Raw genomic sequence first — 6,001 nt, 5'->3', positions numbered from 1 at the left:
ATAGGTGAAACATTTTGTTGCTACAACTAATTGATTAATATGAGAATATATAATCCATTGACATGTTCGCCATGGAGATTGCAAAATGATTTTGAATATAGCAATAAGGTTGACACAACTGATAAATAATTCTCATTGTAGAATTTTCATAACTACGAGTACCACCTAATACAACCAATCTCTTCTCTGTGTGTAATCTATACATTTTAGTCTAACATAGGCTCCATATGCACTAACTTCGAAGTTTTAAAATAGTTAGCCTTAGTCAACAGAAGTAACTCGATATTAGATTCAGCAATTATTAAATCTTTCTACACACTGTTAGAAAAATATGTTTTTCATATGTTTCGATATAAACAAAATGTGTTTCGGGCACAATTTTTAAACACAATATATTTAAGTGCAAACATGTAATGTTCTCAAACTAACACTAAATGTTTGGAACACATATGTTAATATGTTAGAATATATTATGTTTGGGGCATGCATGTTTCATAAAAATTATATGTGTGAATGTAAACATATATAAATTTACAAATTTCGATTAAACATATATATGTTGTGATATTTTATTCAGAGAGCGAAAGAGAGAGAGAGAGAGAGAGAGTATAGAGAAAGAAAAAGAGATAAAAACCGGGAGGGTTGACGAAAGATATCAAATTAACACAGCGAGAGAATCGAAAGAGAGCAATTTCTGTGAAACCGCTTATATGTTGTTTCGGAAACTGCTTTATGATAAGGCCAAAAATTTTACACGCTTAAGTCCAAATATTATTTAATTTAAGTCTAAATATTATTTAATTTGTGTATATTATAAAATTATTTATGTATGTTTATACTCGACCCCACGTTCTTCCTTTGTTAGAGTTTTTGAATTCCTTCCAAAATATCAAACTTTTATACCAAAACCAGTTTTTTATTACAAAATTGCTCCACGTTGCCAACACATGTATGTTTCTGTTAAATAATGTTATGTTTGCATGGGCTCGTGGGCGCTGCAAACTATGCTATATAAATGTAACTTATAACGATAATTGTCTTCTGGTGACTATAACAGCTACGTAGCTCAGTGGTAGTGTGTTGGCTTACAAACTGTATGGTCCTCGGTTCGATTCTCCGTCCAGGCGAAAAGTAAAATTTAAAAAAATTATAAAATTGAATAATTTCTTCAACATTATTTCTATTACAGAAAAAGGTGCCAAGAACTAAAAAATTTCGTGGAAGTGAAAATTATATTAGGGAATGAGCACAATCTTCTTTGGGGAAAATTCTTCTAAGCATATAATATTTTTGGCTCAAAATGCTTCCAAAAACAGAATATGTTCACATAAAACAAACATATTAATGTTTCGGCAGTATCCAATAATATATGTGCTTCCTGCAAAATATGTTTGGAACATATGTTAGAGAGGCGATTTTTTTTGAGGGTGCACAATCCACCATGAAAAGTACAAAAGACTCGGTCTGGCCGAACTTTCGGGCGCATGATAAACCATGTGTTTCAAAGTATGGTTTCTATGATTGGCGCTTTATTCCATTTGATTGAAATACTTTTCAGAAGCAAAATAACAAAAAGTGTAAAACTATCGCAGCAAACCGAGGATTGTTTGATAAATATTAGAAGCCATTAAATGCTTTTCATAAAGTAAACTATTGGTTGTTTACATTTCGGATCAGCACTTTATTTCGTTGTCACTAAAACAACAATATCTTCTTCAGTATCCGTCTGCTCAACGATTCATTTTTGGTAATGTTTAAGGATGTTTTGGCAACGAGCACCAGATTCTATCATCTCAATATAATAACAAATGTTACGATTGTTTACAGTGCACAGTGGTTAAATGTTGTAGAAAGAATATAATTCTTGTGGTTTTGACATTGTTATTGATAAATATATTCAAATTGAAAAAGCTGAACTGATGTAATAAGGTGTAATATCCCAGCAAAAAAAAAAAAAAAGCGTAGCCAATAAACTAGGAAAGTATTCTCTTTGGATCCGGAAGTGGTGCTAAATAAACGCAGAAGCGATTAGCTTTCAATAACCGTTGCACTGAATTTACATTGCTTCTTAAGGTGTGATCCGAATTCAATGTTTTGGATGTGAATTTAAAAAAATTGTGATATTTTGCCAAGTAATCATTTTTGTAATTTGGTATAATTTGTAATGCATTCTAACGCTTGTCTGTAACGTTTTTCGGAAGACATTTTTAAATGCTTCTAATGTTGTGACTAGAACAACTTCCAACTTTTATACCCTAAAGCACATAGTGGTCAGGGTATAATAACTTTGATCTGCCAAAAAATGTGCCTACCAGAAATATTGATTGTAGATCCTTCAAGTCTGAAAAATTTCATCGAAATCGGTTCGGATTTAGATATAGCTCTCGTATATATGTATCTCCCGATTTTCCCAAATTTCGCAATAAAAACCTTTATTTATTAAGCGATCTTACTCAAACTTGGTTTACTCTAATCTTTTGTAGTACTAACAATATGTGCTAGATATAGCTTCCATATATATGTATAGCCCGATTTTGCCAAATTTGGCCGTAAACCCCTTATTTAGCAATCGATCGTACTCAAAGTTGGCTAAATGTAATCTTCTATAGCACTAACTGTATGTGCAAAATGTCATCGAAATCGGTTCAGATTTAGATATAGCTCCCATATATATGTACCCGATTTTGAAAAACTTCCCCTAATAGCTTTATTTTTACGACATAACATAGGCCTTATTTATTAACTGATCGTACTCAATTTTTGCACAAGGTATCAATCATACCTGCAAAATATTATACAAATTGGTTCAGATTTAGATATAGCTCCCATATATATGAATCGCTCGATTTTCCCAAATTTGGCTATAATACTTTTATTTATTATGTTACTCAAATTTAAAATTTTGATGTACTAGCTAGCCATCGTATTTATACTTACGTGTAGCTCTTCGATAATAATATTGCCCGATTTTTACAAATTTCGATTTAAATTCTAATTGACCGATTTCCTCTTTTTTAATAATGGACTCGATATTAGTGGCCTACTAACTCTGTACACACACACAGAGAACAATTTGGTTGGAAATCGGTTCTGATAATGAAAATTCTACATTTAGAATTATATATTAGGTGTGTCAACCTATTTTCTTTAATGCAATCATCTTTTCATGCTTACTATCATTTGGCAATCATTTCAATAGAATTTCGTTTGTGATACAAGACAAATGGTTGAAGCAACAAAATCTATATATTTTGAAGCATTTGTTTCGAATTCTGTTGGCACAACCAACTTTAAATAAATTTCGTAACTGCCATTTAGCAATCAGAACTGACATACAGTATTCACAACCGAATCCTATTTGAAATATTTTTAAATGTCACTTCAATTTTTGTTAATTACTTGGTTCTCAAAGAAGATATTTTTTTGTTTGTTTTTCAATTAAACGTAACTAATGACGATTTTTAAAGCGCTACAAAGTGGCATCCACAATGTTGTTCAAAGCATTATTTTGAGGACGTAAGTAAAAGATACGTAACGATATAGGAGTGGATCATTTATGTTGGGTATATTATAGGGCATAAAAATCATACGTACCCCAATCGGATTTAATGACATATCTCCAGGATGCTTTGTGTTCTTGGAACCTCACAGAGATGTCATTGTGAATAAATTGGTAGGTTCTGAACTGTTTATATAAACATGAGTGCACCAAAATCTAACTAATCTTATTTGATTTATTTTTAAACAATAATCCAATATGTCAACGTTGTACAACATACCCAAGTGGATACAAAGGGCCATGGGCCAGATTATTTTTCATAATGGCTAACACACTATCGGGACGCACTCAGCAATAAGAAGAAGTTCATCACTTGTGGTTTCAAAATTGGCTTGCTTGTCCAAACGTGTCTGTAGGCACAGACCAAAATAACTTATAGCGACCAAAAATAACTTATATGCAAAAACTAGTAATACGGATCCATTTTTATGCATTTTAATATTTAAAAAAGTCGACTTTCAACTGAAGGTCATAATGGGATGTGTATTAAATTTTGTTTGCCCAACCGCCAAAACATTTTAAGGACATTAATTGTTATCATACATTGTATTTAGCTATACATCTTTAATACAAATATTTAAACGTATTTAAACCAAATAAAAAAATAAAATTTAAATGAAATTAATTTGTAATTGGGGATGGGTGACACAACCAAATGAAGGGAACAACGAAAAATTCCATCGTCTGATACAACCAACTCCATATATAGTATTAGTTGGAGTTCCCATAATTCGATTGAGTCGACCGAATTTGTCGGGTGACACAACTGCCAACTGATAGTTGGTGCAACTGCCAAAAGGAGGTTGGCAATAAATTCGGTTATCACAACCAATCTGTATTCTCTGTGCAGAGAATACAGATTGGTTGTGACAATCGAATTTGTTACCAACCTCCTTTTGGCAGTTGTAGCAACTACCAGTTGGCAGTTGTGTCACCCGAGTGACTCGGTCGACACAACTAATACCACATATGCTGTTGGTTGGGTCTGCCGACGATATTGGTTGTGACTACCTTCATCATTGGGTTGTGTTGTCCAACCTAAATAATACTCATGACCGATTTAAAAATATATTTAAAATCAATTACTTCACAGTGAAATATTATATTTTATTTTATTTACATATATGTATAGTGATACAAATAAATCTAAATGTATATAATTAGTAGATACACATTTTTGCCTAGAATCTCTACTTATTGCATCAAAATGTATCCACACCCAGATTCTTAGAGCAAAAAATTTTTTGTCGGTGTAGCATTGTTGCCGCAACCCTCTTATTTTCTCGGACATTATGTACTTGACTTCGACAGCATCAAAAATATATTTTCCTTTTTTATGGATATCAATAATTGAGTATTCGTGGTGTGAACAAATTGATAAAATAGTGCGGATTTAGTAAGATTTTCCACATCGAACTGCTTTCGTACCTGAAATGTAGCTTCTTAAAATCCAGGACTATATCGCTGGTTAATCAGAATTGATTTTTCTGCCCAGAGTACATAGTGCTGCATAGCTTAAAAATGGGTCACTATCGTAGGGAAATTAAGAAATAAAATTAGAAAGTTACGGGGTATAGGTATCACTGCTAGAGTTTATAAAGGGTGATACGGTCAAAATTTGGTCAATATAAACTTGACGTATTTCTTTCAATTTTGCATTTAAAAAACTTGAACACCCCTCATTTTGAAGGTGTGTGTGTAGAATGTTGCTCCTATTTTGATTTTGGAATTCACTTTTCAGTTGCCAAAATGCAGTCCAAGCAAGAAGAGCAGCGTATCAAAATTTTGCTCGCGCATCGCAAAAATCCGAGCTACTCGCACGCAAAGCTGGCAAAATCGCTAAAAGTGGCCAAATCAACCGTTAAAGTGTTTGGGGAACGTTTGTCGACAGCCAGGAAGTCTGGATCGGGGAAATAGAAAACCGGAAGCCGCTGAGACGACAAAGAGAGTTGCCGGTAGTTTCAAGCGAAACCCTAACATCTCTCCGAGATGCCGCAAATAAGCTGGGTGTATCGTCTACAACCGTGCATCGAGCCAAAAAACGAGCCGGACTATCGACTTACAAGAAGGTAGTGACTCCAAATCGCAATTATAAACAAAATACGACGGCCAAAGCGCGATCCCGGAGGCTGTACACGACGATGCTGACGAAGTTTGACTGCGTGGTAATGGACGACGAAACCTACGTCAAAGCCGACTACAAGCAGCTTCCGGGACAGGAGTTTTATACGGCAAAAGGAAGGGGAAAGGTAGCAGATATTTTCAAGCACATAAAACTGTCAAAGTTCGCAAAGAAATATCTGGTTTGGCAAGCTATCTGTACCTGTGGCTTGAAAAGCAGCATTTTCATAGCTTCCGGAACTGTCATCCAAGAAATTTAAGTGAAAGAGTGTTTGAATAAACGTCTGCTGCCTTTCCGTACTGTTTTGGCCGGATTTGGCA

This window comes from Haematobia irritans, chromosome 2, assembly GCF_050003625.1.
Source record: "Haematobia irritans isolate KBUSLIRL chromosome 2, ASM5000362v1, whole genome shotgun sequence".
In the NCBI taxonomy this organism is placed as follows: Eukaryota; Metazoa; Arthropoda; class Insecta; order Diptera; family Muscidae; genus Haematobia; species Haematobia irritans.
Note: the sequence above shows the minus strand (reverse complement) of the source record.